This window comes from Myxocyprinus asiaticus, chromosome 49 (assembly GCF_019703515.2).
Source record: "Myxocyprinus asiaticus isolate MX2 ecotype Aquarium Trade chromosome 49, UBuf_Myxa_2, whole genome shotgun sequence".
Lineage (NCBI taxonomy): Eukaryota > Metazoa > Chordata > Actinopteri > Cypriniformes > Catostomidae > Myxocyprinus > Myxocyprinus asiaticus.
Window position 1 is genome coordinate 3,958,446 of NC_059392.1, and position 16,555 is coordinate 3,975,000.

Consider the following 16,555-nt stretch of genomic DNA (forward strand, 5'->3'; position numbering starts at 1 on the left):
AACCCTCCAAAATTGGCCCCATTCACTTTCACGAAATGAAATATTATGGTAATCAACATTATGCCACAAATGGTGAGCTTAACTTGTATTGAACCTGAAATATTCCTTTTATGGAATGGAAATATAGCTTTTAATGGGTGGAAATGACACCCATACATTTTTAGTCAAATGCTGGACTCTTATGCAGTGCAGAGTTTAATAGACATTATCAGTGGCGGCTTTAGGAATGGGCGACATGGGCAGTTGCCCAGGGCGGCATCTTGTGGGGGGGCGGCACGAGGGGGCGGCATCACGTTCAACAACTTCGCCCCCACCCGGTCAACAGCTTCGGGGGTGTTCTCATTTACAATCACCAGGGCACTATACAAGCTTGAACCGCTACTGGACATTATAGAGCGGAACAGTCAGGTTTCAGAAGTAAAAATCCCATTGATTTATCCCATTTATTTTCAACGATAACTTGTAAACCTTTAAAGACAGACCTACCGTGAGCTACAAAGTTGTTCATCTATGGTATATACCTCCGTTGAAGCCATCCGTCTGTGTTATTTCAACTTCATTGTTTAAAAATCGTAATTGATAGCAGAATTCATGGTAAACAACTACATTACCCATCGTCCTGCAGAGAAAGATCTACCAATCAAAGAACCGCAGCCAACGAAACCCGCAAAACGTGCCCCGCACTCCCATGATGCACTGTGAATGACGTAATCAAGTCGGTCTTCACCCTTAAACTACTTATACATTAGGGCGAACGATTTGGACAAAAAATCGAACTGCAATTATTTTAGAAAAAAACTGCAATTGCGATTTGAACTGTGAAATGATAAGCATAAAACAAAAAACGTGTGATTCATTTTAACCAAAATTAAACCATGTTTTGCCCATGCTTTACTGCCAATCGGAAATACTGCTCTAGAAAGGGTGTTCACACTTGAGTCCTCTATAAAAAAAAAATTATAAAAAAATTAATAAAACATTGAATCGATTGCGGGGTAAACTTCGATAGCAGTGAATGGGAGACCACCATTTTTTACTTACCCATTTGCTCCAACATCAAAAGAAAAACGCCACAATTACATTCCTACAACTTTCCAAATGAAGAAAAAATCTAGAGAGCGAGGGATCAGAAAAGAGAAGATTCCAAATTTACTGTCACTTTCTCTCAAAGACTCTATGGTAACTCGTTTTTTAAAACTAATTCCAGGGTAACATAAAAACAAAGTATAATGTAAAAAATTGCAAAAATAAAAGAGTTTGCTAGATTTACACTGCTAAATAAGGCGTCAACAGTTCATGAAAAGGGTAAATTCATATTTTTGTATAATGGCTGCTGTATAATGTATAATTGACCGTTGTCCCAGGCAGCCGAATTCCAACATAGCTGTCCAGTTTAAAGTTTCTTGTATCATTCTGCAGCCTCTTTCTTCTTACATACCAAAATAATTTAAACTAGGGCTGGAAAATGTAACGATTAATAGTTGACTGTTTAACGCTTTTAAAAAAGTACGCAGTAAATAAAGTTTCTGGGGTTTTTTTCACTTCCTGAAATGTCACTGTTTTTCCCCATATCCTGTGGCTAAAATTGGCATTTATACATTTCCACGAGGAACATGCTCAGCTCGACTGCACATCCTAGCACAGAAACTAGGGATGCTCCAATCGATCGGCCACCGATCGCTATTGGCCGATATCCACGTCCTATGACTCGATCGGTGATCGGTAATTTGGCCGATCGCATAAATCGATGGCACATATCGCAAAAGACGTGCCGCACCTTTAAGACATCAGCAGCACTGTCATGGCATCACGGAGTGTGGAGAATACTGGCATAGTGCTGTAAGACAATAAACTTGATTCAGCAGTTAAGAACGATGCAGTGGGAGAGATATGGCGAATATGAAAAGTTTGTGTAATTTACTGTTAATGTGGCGTTTCACATGCGACAACGCAAAGGGAAAACAGCGCAAGCTGTGAAACGGTCCTTATTATCGTTTATGATGGCAGCTTCTCAGTCTCTGCCGGGCATAGGCATCTCAGTAATAAAACGAGTTTCAAGATCTGGTGTATTTCATACATCTTTATTAAATATCTCCCGATTAAATGGCATTAACAATAGTAGCACCTGTAGAGTCCAGAAACATGCGCTCTTTCATCTCTTGCCCTCATGTTCAAAGTTCAAGCAGCAACAAGTGAAAAATTAAATATTAATACAATCATCCAACTAAATGAAAAGGCAAAGAAGGAATATATAAATATAATAATTCTTTATACAATATTAAGATTACATAATATAATGTATTAAATATAAATGCAAAAATAAAATTAAAAATAATAATGATATGAAACAATGACAATGAATCAATAACCAAAAATGTCACATTAAGTTTAATTGCACCTATGGGTTATCAGTTTGACACTAAGCTCATATTTTTATATCTAAATATAGAGAATATTTTGTTAGCCTATACTTGTTTTTGTAAAGTCTCATTACAAAAAGCTTTTTTAACAAGCCTTTTAAACTTTTTTAACTTTTTTCGTCAGCAAAAACTAGGCAAATATTACTGGGAAGAGGAAAATTCAATTAAAAGTGACAGTGTGCAGAAACTTATGACAGAGATCTTGATAAATGGTGAAATGATCGGTATCGGCCGATCAGGTGACAAGAAGATCATTGATCAGTATCAGCTATAAAAATCCTGATCGGAGCATCCCTAACAGAAACTGATTGTGTGGAGCAGTGCACGCTTATTCATTACACTCGACGCATGTCCCGGGAATAATCAACACGCAAGTGGATTTATTGTAAGGAGAATAGAGACTGCTCCCGCAAGTGTGAGCCAGGTGTGGGAGAGATACATGCAGGCTGCCATATCTCTTCGCATTGCCTTTAAATACTCACTCACTGTCATCTGATTCTGAATGAAACAAAATAGAAATGTGATAGAGATGGAGAAAATAATAGAAGCATTCAATTTATTTCATATCTGTATGTATATTGTCTTATAATGCCTGGCAATGTAAACTTAAGTTTATCTTGCCAATAAAGATTGATCTAAATCGAATCTGATCCTATTATATAAAAAGTGCAATGGAAACCCCAAAAATTTTATTACAGCATGTCAACTGATTTTATAGCATGTATACATATACTGTACTTGTATCAAAGATTAATACCTGTAGTATTGTCTAAAGTGTGTCTAATTACCTGTATCCACAAAAAACTAAATCTTTTTACATGTATAAGTAATCAAAATAAATGATGACTAGCCAAATTCTTTGAGACAAAGTATAAAGTAAATATATTTGATTATTATATTTTAATGCTTGTTTTAATGTACCATGATTAATCGCAATTAATCACAGAAAACTGTGATTAGTTAAAAAACATTAATCGAGGGGGCCTAGGGTAGCTCAGCAAATATTGACGCTGACTACCACCCCTGGAGTCGCGAGTTCGAATCCAGGGTGTGCTGAGTGACTCCAGCCAGGTCTCCTAAGCAACCAAATTGGTCCGTGTGGCAGCGGGGGCGTGTTCAAGCGTCCGTCCGGAGAGAGAGAAAGTGGTAACGGCGCTTGCACCTGAGCTAGATTATGTTTAACACCTGTTTCTAATTCCAGTGAGCAGGGGGAGAGCGGCATATAAACAGCCATGCCACCAGCAACCGAGTGAGAGACTGGCACAAGGAAGGCCATGCCGCTACAGAAGCTGTTGTGTTTTGTGAAGTTAAAGTGTTTAAGTTATTATGTGCATGTGAAGCTAATGAGTTTGTGAAGTTGTAAGCATCAAGGTGGCCAAATTAAACGCTTACCTGAACCTGGAAACCTCGCTTACATGTTCTCCTTTCCACTGAACAGTGTTACACTGGTGCCGAAACCCAGGACCACCGCAGCCAACTGCCTCCCCCCACACTCCTGAAGATGGGAGCTGACGACGATGCCGAGGCTTTCCTTTGTTTGAGAGAACTGCGGAAATCTGTGGCTGGCCGCATGATCAGTGGGCGGCCAGACTCCTCCCCTTGCTGTCCGGGGAAGCTCAGCTTGCCGCCCAACAGTTGCCCGCGACTAATCTCCTGGCCTATGACGACCTGAAAAAGTCCATCCTGCAGCGGGTGGGTCATAGCCCGGAAGTGCATCACCAGCTGTTCCGGACCTCAAAGCTGGAGAAGACTGACCGCCCGTTTGCTTTTTCCCAACGGCTCCAAGACCCGTGCCGGAAATGGCTGCTGGCGGGGAATCGTGACATCGTGGGAATTATCAACCAGGTGGTACTGGAGCAGCTGATCCATCGACTGCCAAGAGGAATGGCAGAGTGGGTCCAGTGCCACCGCCCAGTGTCGCTGGAGGAAGCCGTTCGTCTGGCGGAGGACCATTTGGTGGCGTACCAGAGGGCGGAAGAGCCCTCCCACTCTCTCTCCCCCTCCCCTATGTTTTCCCCTCTCTCTCTCACTCTGCTCTTTCCCCAGAGCCCGTTCCTACCCCGCGGAGGCGAGGAGTCCTACCACCGAAGCCAGTTCCTCGTGCACGGGGTTTCCCGTCGTCCACGGCAGAAACAGTACCCCGCCGCTCTCCCCCTCAGGTGGAAGTGCCCGCCGATGCAGGTGCGGTGCCTGAGCCGGCCTGCTGGAGTTGTGGGGACCCAGGACACTTCCGGGATCAGTGCCCTGTCATGGAGCTGGGAACGGTGGTCCGGATCCCCGACACTCCGCAGACTGCCCCCAATAGGGCTGGAGCGTACCGGATACCGGTAAGTATCAAGGGGGGTACTCATCAAGCATTGGTGGACACGGGTTGTAATCAAACCACTGTCCACCAACGCTTGGTTCAACGCAAGGCTTTGGGCACAGCTAAAACAGTGAGGGTGAAGTGTGTGCATGGGAATATTCACAAGTATCCTGTGGTGACCCTTACGATTAAATTCCGGGGGGAAAAGCATAGAGTGGAGGCCGCGGTTAGTTCCCGCCACACCCATCCGCTGATTTTGGGGACGGATTGGCCTGATTTTAGGAATTTATTGAAGGGAATTTGTGTGGATGGGTCCTGTACTAAATTAGGGAGATGTGAAATGTGCAATGCTCTGGCAGGGGAGGCGGAGCCAGGGCTGTCCTCGACAGCTCCACATCATAATAACGAGAGAGGGGGAGCGGCTGCGGCCCCTCCCCTTCTCAGGGAATTCCCTGAGGGAGATTTCCCTTTGGAGCAGTCGCGAGACGAAACCCTCAAACACGCCTTCGACCAAGTGAGAGTCATCGATGGTCAATGACTCCAGCCGGACTTTGCCCTTTCATACCCCTGTTTTGCAATTATAAATGAGTGGTTGTATAGAGTGACGCAGGACGCTCAGACAAAAGAAGATACAACGCAACTTTTGATACCAAGGAGCCGTCGGGAAATGGTATTCCAGGCGGCTCATTATAATCCCATGGCAGGACACTTAGGAGAAAGGAAAACACTGAACCGTCTAATAGCCCGCTTCTATTGGCCGGGCATTGGCGGCAATGTCCGCAGGTGGTGTGCGGCATGTCACAAATGTCAGCTGGTTAACCCACCGGCCACCCCAAAAGCGCCATTGCACCCTCTTCCGTTGATCGAGGTCCCTTTTGAAAGAATTGGAATGGACCTCGCTGGGCCATTAGAACGGTCAGCATGCAGACATCGCTTTGTATTGGTCCTAGTGGACTATGCAACACGATATCCAGAAGCAGTGCCTCTTTGCAACATCTCAGCACGCAGTGTTGCGGAGGCACTCTTCAAAATAATCTCCCGGGTGGGGATTCCGAAAGAAATCCTCACTAATCAAGGCACAAAGTTTATGTCACGGACACTACGTGAGCTGTACGAATATTGAGCATTAAATCGATTTGCACCAGCGTGTACCATCCGCAAACAGATGGCCTGGTGGAACGATTTAATAAAACCCTTAAAAACATGATTTGTAAATTTGTGCACGACGATGCTAGAAATTGGGATAAATGGCTCGACCCTCTGTTATTCGCAGAACGAGAGGTCCCGCAAGCCTCCACTGGCTTCTCCCCATTTGAGCTGCTGTATGGGCGACGCCCACGAGGTGTGCTTGATGTACTGCGAGAAGCCTGGGAGGAGGGACCGTCAAATAGTAAGAATGAAATTCAATATGTTCTTGATCTTAGAGCCAAACTCCACACTTTCGGACAACTAACACAGGAGAATTGGCTCCAAGCTCAAGAACGACAGCGCCGACTGTATGACAGGGGAACTCAGCTAAGGGAATTTGCACCGGGAGATAAAGGCCTTGTATTACTTCCCACATCGAGCTCTAAATTACTTGCCAAGTGGCAAGGGCCCTTTGAGGTCACATGACGAGTGGGGGATCTCAATTATGAGGTTAAACAAACTGATAGAGGGGGCACATGTCAAATATACCACCTCAACCTCCTGAAATTGTGGAGGGAGGTGGTCCCTGTGATGTTGGCTATGGTAGTTCTGGAGAGGGCGGAGCTCGGACCCGAGGTGAATTCAAAATATAAACAGTTCACCCCGGTCACTTGCGGAGACCACCTCTCACCAAGTCAACACGCCGAGGTTGCCAGGTTACAACAGGATCGTGTTCTCCCCTCTACCGTGTCGTACGAACCTCATTCAACACGAGACCGAGCCGGGGGTCGTGGTACGTAGCCGCCCCTACCAATTAACCAAACACAAAAAGAAAATCGTTCGGGAAGAATTGGATGCAATGCTCGATATGGGGGTAATAGAAGAATCCCACAGTGATTGGTCCAGCCCAGTTGTTCTAGTGCCTGAGAACGACAGGTCTGTACGATTCTGTGTGGATAATAGAAAAGTCAACGCGGTGTTTAAATATGACGCGTATCCAATGCCTCGCGTTGATAAGTTGCTCGATCGGTTGGGCACTGCTCGATCTTATTCAACATTGGATTTGACGAAGGGTTATTGGCAGATCCCCTTGACACCAATTTCCCGTGAAAAAAACGCCTTCTCCACACCGTTTGGATTACACCAGTTTGTGACACTTCCGTTCGGTGTGTTTGGGGCCCCGGCTACATTTCAGCGTCTCATGGACCGAATCCTTAGACCGCATTCAGCTTACACCGCTGCCTATTTAGATGACATCATCATTTACAGCAATGATTGGCAGTGGCACATGCAATATCTGAGGGCGGTTCTGAGATCGTTGCGCCAAGCGGGACTCACAGCAAACCCAAAGAAGTGCGCGATTGGGCGGGTGGAGGTACGGTATCTGGGGTTTGGTGCATCCCCAAATTGATAAGACAGCGGCGATTGCGACCAGCCTGAGGCCCAAGACCAAAAAGGGGGTGAGACAGTTCCTGGGGCTGGCTGGCTATTATAGAAGATTCGTACCTAACTATTCGGACGTCATCAGCCCGCTGACTGATCTCAATAAAAAGGGAGCTCCAGACCCGGTCCAGTGGACGGAGCAGTGTCAGCAGGCATTCACACAAGTTAAAGCCGCACTTTGCGGGGGGCCGCATTTACATTCACCTGATTTCTCTCTCCCTTTTGTCTTACAGACAGATGCTTCAGATAGGGGGCTGGGGGCCGTGCTCTCACAGGTGGTGGAGCGGGAGGAGCGCCCGGTGCTGTATATTAGCCGTAAGCTCTCGTTGAGAGAGACTAAGTACAGCACCATGGAAAAGGAGTGTCTCGCCATCAAGTGGGCAGTCCTCACTCTCCGATACTACCTGTTGGGGCGGGCCTTCACCCTCTGTTCGGATCATGCCCCGCTGCAATGGCTCCACTGCATGAAAGACACCAACGTGCGGCTCACCCGTTGGTATCTGGCTCTTCAGCCGTTTAAGTTCAAGGTGGTCCACAGACCGGGGGCGCAGATGGCTGTCGCCGACTTCCTTTCCAGAAATGGGGGGGGAGTGGTAGGCAGGCCGGATGCCTCCCCGGCCTGAGTCGGGCGGTGGGGATATGTGGCAGCGGGGGTGTGTTCAAGCATCCGTCCGGAGAGAGAGAAAGCGGTAAGGGTGCTTGCACCTGAGCTAGATTATGTTTAACACCTGTCTCTAATTCCAGTGAGCAGGGGGAGAGCGGCATATAAACAGCCACGCCACCAGCAACCAAGAGAGAGACTGGCACAAGGAAGGCCACACCGCTACAGAAGCTGTTGTGTTTTGTGAAGTTAAAGTGTTTAAGTTACTATGTGCATGTGAAGCTAATGAGTTTGTGAAGTTGTAATCATCAAGGTGGCCAAATTAAACGCTTACCTGAACCTGGAAACCTCGCTTCCCTGTTCTCCTTTCCACTGAACAGTGTTACAGTCCGGTTGCTAGGGAGGGTAGAGTCACATGGGGTAACCTCCTCGTGGTTGCGATTAGTGGTTCTCGCTCTCAATGGGGCGTGTGGTGAGTTGTGTGTGGATCGCGGAGAGTAGCATGAGCCTCCACATGCTGTGAGTCTCCGTGGTGTCATGCACAATGAGCCACGTGATAAGATGCACAAACTGACGGTCTCAGTAGCAGAGGCAACTGAGACTTGTCCTCCACCACCCGGATTGAGGTGAGTAACCACACCACCACGAGGACCTACTAAGTAGTGGGAATTGGGCATTCCAAATTGGGGAGAAAAGGGGATAAAATTTAAAATATAAAAAAACCACAACAAAAAAAAACAATCGATTTACAGCCCTAATTTAAACACAAATCAAAATTTTATGTACATTTAATAATGTATTTGATATGTAAGACCCTGAGGCGAAGCAGAGGGATTGACACATTTCTCGTCAGTTGTTAGTGTCTGTACGTGGATGAGTTTTACAAGTCATAGATCAAAAGAGTACGATTTCAGCTGCAGTGTGAAATAAATGGTATAGGATGTTTTGACTTGCCATCAGGGAATGGCCAGAGCTCTGTGACTCAACCAAATGGAATGAACAGCTGCGACTCAACTGTCCGTAACTGCTGTGAAGAGGTTTTTTTAACTCTTTAAAGTCAACATGAAATCAAAATTGCATTTCTGGTCTTATTATGCACGATTCATCAGTTCACTTTATTCCAAAGAAAAAGTCTTTGTAATCTTCAAAATAAAATAACTTGCTTTGGCTCTAAAATGACTTTCCTTAAGCCCTATAATTTTTTAAGCCTCTTCCATCCAAACACCAGGCTCCATTCTGGTATGGATTGCCCAATCAATTCCTAAAAGGATCAAATCAAGCACCGCCCAAAATTTTTCTCATGATTCTGTTTCACTCAGAATATGTCACACCATTTCATGCTGACTTGAAAAATGCACTTGCTGTTCTCATCTCGTTAGGCTATGAGGGTTGAACACTCTTCTAATTCAGTTTGGATGTCAAATCAACCAATATGGCTGGCAGTTCTCTTTACTTCAAGAAGCCCAACCAGAGGATGTTGAATTTCAGTTGGCTGTCTTTAAAGAATTCACTCTTTCCACAAGCTAATTCCATTGGTCAATATGTAATAATAATGTCACAGACTGTTTGAAATGTACTTTGAGCCCCTTCATAGCTTTCACAAACATGGCTAGCACCATGATAATGTCTGTCAGAAGGTTCGACGGTGGGTTTTTTTAGTCTCCGTTGCGTTCAGATGACTTTTTCCACTGCGGTAATGTCGGTTTGCTTCAGCATCTGGTTCGCCATATTCCCTTATGGAACTTTTAACATAATGGAAGATTTTATGTTGCCAGAGAGCTTAAGTACTCAACAATGGCATGTGTGTAGTCAGCAGTTTTGTGTTTCTTTCCCTTCAGCAGGGTACCTCAAAAGCATCTATGAGGCACTCGCAAAGAACTTGAAGTAGCAATACAGCTTCAGTTAATTCACTTTCAACAAAACTTTCTACGAATTAAAGGCGTTCAGTGTCTTACGTCAGTTTTGAGAAGCTTGCAACACAAGATGGAAATTGAAGGTGCCTACTGCCTAATTTAAAATTTGAATCGGAGATGCACTGATTTAGTTAAAGTGCGCACTACAAGACTTCGAGACTCGTCACTATGTTTTAGTTTGACAACAAAAAGCCACAGATTATAGCCAACTTGCAGCTCGTACCATCACCAGTGTTGGGTCTAATCTAATTACAAAGTAATTAATTAGTACAAAACATAGTGCAGTGCATTACGTTTGAAATTCTTGTAATCAGATTACAGTTACTTTCAATTAAGTTAATTACTTCTAATTACTTGAGTTACACATATTTCTAAAATATATATATGTATATGAAGAATAAATTTAAAGCATGAATCACGTTAATTTGTATATTTGTTTGCATTTCTGTGACGGCTAAACGGAGTGTGCACCCATAACGAGTCAATGAACGAGAGAAATATAGACTTTTTTTTATTGTTATTGAATATTTTTATTTTGAAAAACAAAAGCTTTTCTGTGAAAGGTTTTTTAGAAAGTAAATTAGTAATTAGAATTTTTTGATATAGTAATCTGATTACTATTTTAGAGTCGAAATTAGTAATTTGTTGTTAGTAACTTAACAAGCACTGCCCATCACCGACACTCTACTAGTCTGCGCACTAGTCGTAGATGCTAACGACAAAAACGAATTTGAAATCTGGCTGAATAGTTTGTCCAGACTAACGAGAACAGGAATGCTGTTTGTTGACATGTCAAGAATCAACTCTTGCGTTGCAATGTCTGCAAGTTCGTATGACAATAAATTTAGGGATCGTAGTTACAGTTGGGGACTCGTTATTGATGCACCAGACCTGATTAGTCGGGTAAAGTGTGCACTAACGTGACACGGCAAACAATAAGTCTTTAAATGTGCGCAGGCCAACAACCATCTGTCTTGTAGTGTAAACTTTGGCTAAATCATCTGCTGGAAGGAAGAGATGTTATCAGTGAACATTTGAGTCCAGTGTTTCTGAAACCAAACATGCTGAAACGGACTCGCAAGGAATCTCACAATGAAGTGAGATCCCAGAATTGCTGATTCTCAGATTCCTCCGTGTAAAGTTTTTAAACATCTCAGGGGCACACGATTCCAACATCCAGACTTCCAAACAAGCCCAGAGACTCTGGCGGTTCTGTCTGGTGTTGTAATAACTGTTGACGGGGATCCATGGGGAGTGTAACAGGTCGTTCCAGGATCAGACAATAGAGGTATACAGTTGAAATAATAGTTGGTTGTGCAAACGATGCCAAATTAATGGCTTAGTTCAAGGAAACCTCGAAGCCTTTTATTCAGACCTGTGTACTAAAGTGTACGTTTACTACAAACAGTGGTGTCTTTTAAATAATTGTAGAACAGTTTAGGTTAACAAGTAGACAGAAATTGTTTCAAGTTATTGTTCCAGTTTTTTTTAAATATGGATTGCTGTCTTGTCTCTGCTGTGGAGTTAAAGAGTATGTTTAATGAATAAAAGTCTTCATAAAAGTCTTGTAATTTGCTATAATAATCTGTCAAGACATCATATTTTACTCTAAAATCACTTGTAGATAGTAAGTGTACATTAAAAGTCAAATAGTCTCTTATAAATAGAAGCTACTTTAAAATTGAAGCTTCCCAAGTTACAAGATACTAATAAATATTATGATATTATATAAGAATAGATGTTTTATTTAGACATATAACAATCGGATTGCAACATTCAATAATATCCCTAGAGAGTTATATATAATTATGGTGACATTCCCTTATGAAAATTAACCATAGTTTAAAACCATAGTACCCACAAAATTAACAATGGTTACTACCGTCATGAATACTGCAATATTATTATAGTAAAACCATGGTAAGTATATGTATCCTACAGCATTACTGTAGTTAAACAATTGTTAATTTTTATGTTTAAACATATAGGCTGACAACATTAAATTGAACATAAACTTATACTTAATATACACCAATAAACTAGAAAACACCCTGTTATTTTTTTTTATTTTTTATAACTGAATCAAAATATAGTGATAAACAGCAGCAATTAACTAAATATTTTGCTTTAATAACAAGGCAAAGTTGCTTTAAGGCTTCATGGAGCTTAAATGAATCATTTATGTGAAGTATTAATGAGTACCGACTTACTAAAATAAGTTCGTTAAATAAATAAATTCGTTATTTAGCATTAGTTCCTAACGGTATATATAAGGGAATAATTTATTTTAATCAGTTCATTTGGATGAAAAGAACCATATTCAACAGTGATAACAAAATAAATATAAAACACAATGTATATTAAAATGAAGCAAAATGTTGTTCAAAATAACAAACATGCTTTTCAACTTTTGAGGGAATAATGTCCCAAAATCTACGTATGTGGACATCATGAAAAATGAATGCATTTTTTTATGCAAAGCAACAAATCTTGATCGTAGGTCTTCTGAGATCTCATTTTTGCGAGGCATGGTCCACGTCAGCAGATGCTTCTGGTGAATAACAAACTCAAAATGTTTGAGTGCTTTTTATAAGTCAAAGTAGCTCTAACCCACACCTACAATCTCGTTTCATTAACTGGATGCCAGGTTTGTCAACTCCTGACTCTAATTAGCTTTTGTTGACATCATTAGCCTAGGGGTTCACATACTTTTTCCAACCTTCACTGTGAATGTTTGAATGACGTATGTAATATGTACAAGAACAATACAATCATATGTGTGTTATCAGCTAAAACAGATTGTTCATTATTGTAACTTAGATGACGATCAAACCAGATTTTAAGACAAATTTATACATAAATGCAGGTAATTCCAAAGGGCTCACATAATTTGTCTTGCCACTGTATTTTGGATGTTGTATATTTATTATTGCAGTCTAACACTAACACTAAAACTCAAACTTTAATTTCTAACTGTATTACTTAGTGGTTTCTGCAAGAGACGTAAACTTTTTACTCTTATCATTTACTGTCAGCATTAAATGGTTCTGTTTAATCCATTTCTCTTCTGCGGTACAAAGCCCTAAAGACTTAATCTGTCTCTAACTCACTTTGGAATATTAAGACCGCAACATTTTATCCGGCATTCACAGTGCACAGGGAAGACCCTCTTTTAAACAAATACATCATTTCAGGAAGTCTTAGACTGTGACTCAAGTTAATACTGCCATCGTTACATAATTCCACTAACAATTACATAATCCCTGAATTCTAAAGCCATGATGTTCATACGGCAGCTGTTTTGTTTCGCGATCATCCCTTGTTTTGGAAGCAGGTTGTTGCTGGTCAAGATGTAATCTGTCTGAACTTCAGTCCTTTTAATACGAGGGGTTTGTTTGCCAGGAGAAGTATCCAGACGAGGTGAGCCTCCCAGAGGGAAGCAGATCAAAACTCATGATCATACAAAGTCCTAAACTTGGGTAGGTAGCATCAGCTGAGAGCAAAAGATAAATAAACACCAATTATAATGACAGTTTTATTAGGAGGAATGCAATGTAAATCAAGTCAATGACTGTGTGTTTATTAGGATCTCAATGGCAATATTATGCAAGATTGATAGTAGTAAAACCAATCGCTGAAAATGCCAGATCAGGGTAAGTGTAACCTGTACAAGTGAAATGTAGATTAGATATGCCTTCGAAATACCTTATGATTGTGCCCGTTTAAAAAGTTTTTTTTTTTAAATTATAGATACATCAAATTAACTAAAATATATACATTTTGTTTACATTTGAACAGCTCGAGAGATGGACACGAAAAAAGTGATGGAAAACGGCTCTGAACACTTTCAGAGTCTCCTGCGGATTCTCGGCATCAATCGAGGGCTTGATAAGAACTGTGTGTCTGTGAGAAGTCATAAAACCCAATCAATCAACGCCACACAAGTTTCATATCTAATCGTTTTATTTCATATAAACACCTGTTCAATCACCCGTTAAGAACTACATATTCTTGCCACCTGTACGTGTCAATCATTTTACGTATGATCTGCCCACACGTTATGGAAATATACATCATTAGACAAGAGCTAAAAAAATAAATAATTTAAAATACAAAATGTCTGACAGCAAAATGCACTTTGCATTTTCAAATAGTTAACATTAGGTTACATCACAAAGACTGTGATTTTCCTTGTTTAATAAGAGAATTAATGTCCATTCCTACCTAGATAGTGATTATAGATCTTTAGTTAAACAGAGTAACACAATGTCGCCCCCTCTGATTAATAACTTATCTGGTTTCGTATCGGTACAAAAGGGGGAAAGACGTTTTAAAACAAAGGTCAAGTCAAATATATGTAGCCAGACAGTAGCGGTTCTAGCTTGTATGGCACCCTGGGCGAAACCCGCTTCAACATGCCCCCAAAGATGTTGACCGGGGGAGGTGGGGCAACTGTCCATGGCGCCCATGCCTAAATCCGCCACTGTAGCCAGAGTTGCTTATTTTCTAAAGTTGAAAACGTTGGTGTGGAGAAAATGCACATTGCCAAAACTAACTTCTTAACCTGTATTTTGACCGGGGGTGGGGGTGGGGGGGGGGGGGGGGTCAGTAAAAATATCTTAACGTCCTTTAAAACAAGATACAGTTTTGCTTCTCAGATAAATGTAAGATAATAAATCTTAAATTGAACTCTTTTAACCCCATTGGCAAATGGTTTGTCTGAAACATAAACTCTAACAAACGAAAATTTTAACGAAAGCAAATTGATCGTTTTATCAACGTTTTGATATTTTTACTGGCATACAAGACAAAAATACTGATTAAGATGATTACATTTTGTAGTGCACTTTCATAATACAGCAGGGTAACACTTCAAAACTGAGCGACAGTCAGATAAATGCATTCAGTGAAACAACGAATGCGTTTTCGCTCAAGAAAAGGCGCACAATTCTTTCTTTGACACCAGTTCGAAATCACATTAAGACAAATGGGAAGTGTGAACACAGTTTGGCAATATTGAATATTCAATGTAAAACACTATTCGCCTGATGGTAACTGCATTGACTTTTCTCAGTTGAGCCCGCCAATGCAGTCGGCACCAAGTTAAAGGAATAGATTAACTAAAAATGAAAATTGCGTCAATATTAACCCCCCTTCATGTCGCTACTAAGCAATGTGCTGTTATTTTTTCAGTAGATTTAAAAAGGTTTTTAAGCAACAAAAAAGCAGTTCATACGACTTGTAAGCTATATGATCATTCTTCAAAACATCTGACATGAGGATGAGTAACTAATGACAAAATCTTCGTTTTTACATCAAGTATTCCCTTAAAAGAGGTCAACGGAAGCATGAGACCATCCGATCTTCAGACTCGGATTCAGTTGAATGGAGCTTACACCACAGTATTTTGTAACAGTAATATTCCCCATGATGGTGAAGGGCGACCGTGAGGTGCCATCTTTAGTGTTAAAGTTGCACATTAAAATAGGTGTGAACCATCCCGCTGTGGTTGCTTTTCAGTCGAAGGTGCCAAACTTGGACACTGGCGATGGAATCTGTGTCATGCAAAACAGCAACGTTAAATCAGCAGTGACATCAGAATATAGTGCTGCACTGAAAAGGCAGTTTTCACTATTGAAAACGTGCTGGCTAACAAATCAAAAATGTGACGAATGAAATATGTCTCTGTGAACAATCACATGGAATAAAACTCAGCTGTTGTAAAATCCATGAATACTTTTGGTGGTTTTCTTGTCTGCTATTAAAAGTATACGGCATTTAAATGAATTAGTGTTGAACACAGAGACAGTCATAGATATCACAGACAATTTGGGGGGGGAAACGTTGCTGTTTGATGCGTTGAGATGATGGACTGGCTTCAATAAGACACTTCGATTTGTATTTGGCAGAAAACAACTACGCCAGCCAAGCGCACGTTACAGTAATACCCCATTAGCCTAAGGTATGAAATCTAATCTTATGGATAGTGATTGTTAGCATAACCACGTTCACTAACATGCAACAGGTCTGTGCTTGTCAGTATAACTCCTGGATCGCCTAGGTCAGTCGTTTCAAAGCTTTAGGCTTGAAGTCTAAGACCACGTCCAACTAATTCGTTTTAGTTTGAAAACGCATTGATTTTGCTACGTTAACGCCTCTCGTCCACCACTCTGGAATGATGTTTTCCTTCACCAAAAATGCGCTCCATAACCGCATAGTTTGGAAAACTATGACGTTAGAAAACATAAACTGATTAGTTTGGATGTGGCCTAATTTAAATGGATAGTTCACCCAAAAAAAGAAAATCAATTCATTATTTACTCACAACACAAAAGGTACAATTTTGGCAAATGAAAGTAAATAGAGCTCCAAAATGACAAAAATAGCACCAATAAAGTATCATTAAAGTGGTCCAAATGACTTGTCCGTTATATTCCAAATCTTCTGGAGTCATACGATAATTTTACATGAGGATTATTTTATTTTTGGATAATCTTCTCCTTGTGAACTATTAACCGTTGCAACCAGATAACTAAATCAGTAAGTTAAACCGATTAACCTTATTTGTGAACGAATCATTTTGACCATTTTTTACGATTCATTCGTGAATGCGCCAAAAAAAGAAAAAGTCAAATGGATTTGGAATGACATGAAGATGGAGTAAATGATGACAGAATATTGATTTCTGGGTGAACTGTCCCTTTAAACTCAGGTACTCATCAATTTTCGACCTCCAAACTCCCTG

At 41.3% G+C, this 16,555-nt stretch overlaps 1 long non-coding RNA gene across 1 annotated transcript; it reads left to right on the forward strand.

Annotated features, from left to right (window-relative positions):
- The first annotated feature begins 12,955 nt into the window (after positions 1-12,955).
- On the forward strand, positions 12,956-14,406 carry LOC127438564 (uncharacterized). The gene is made up of 3 exons (XR_007896758.1): positions 12,956-13,289; positions 13,397-13,463; positions 13,609-14,406. It is a non-coding gene; the product is annotated as an uncharacterized LOC127438564 (long non-coding RNA).
- Positions 14,407-16,555: the final 2,149 nt, after the last annotated feature.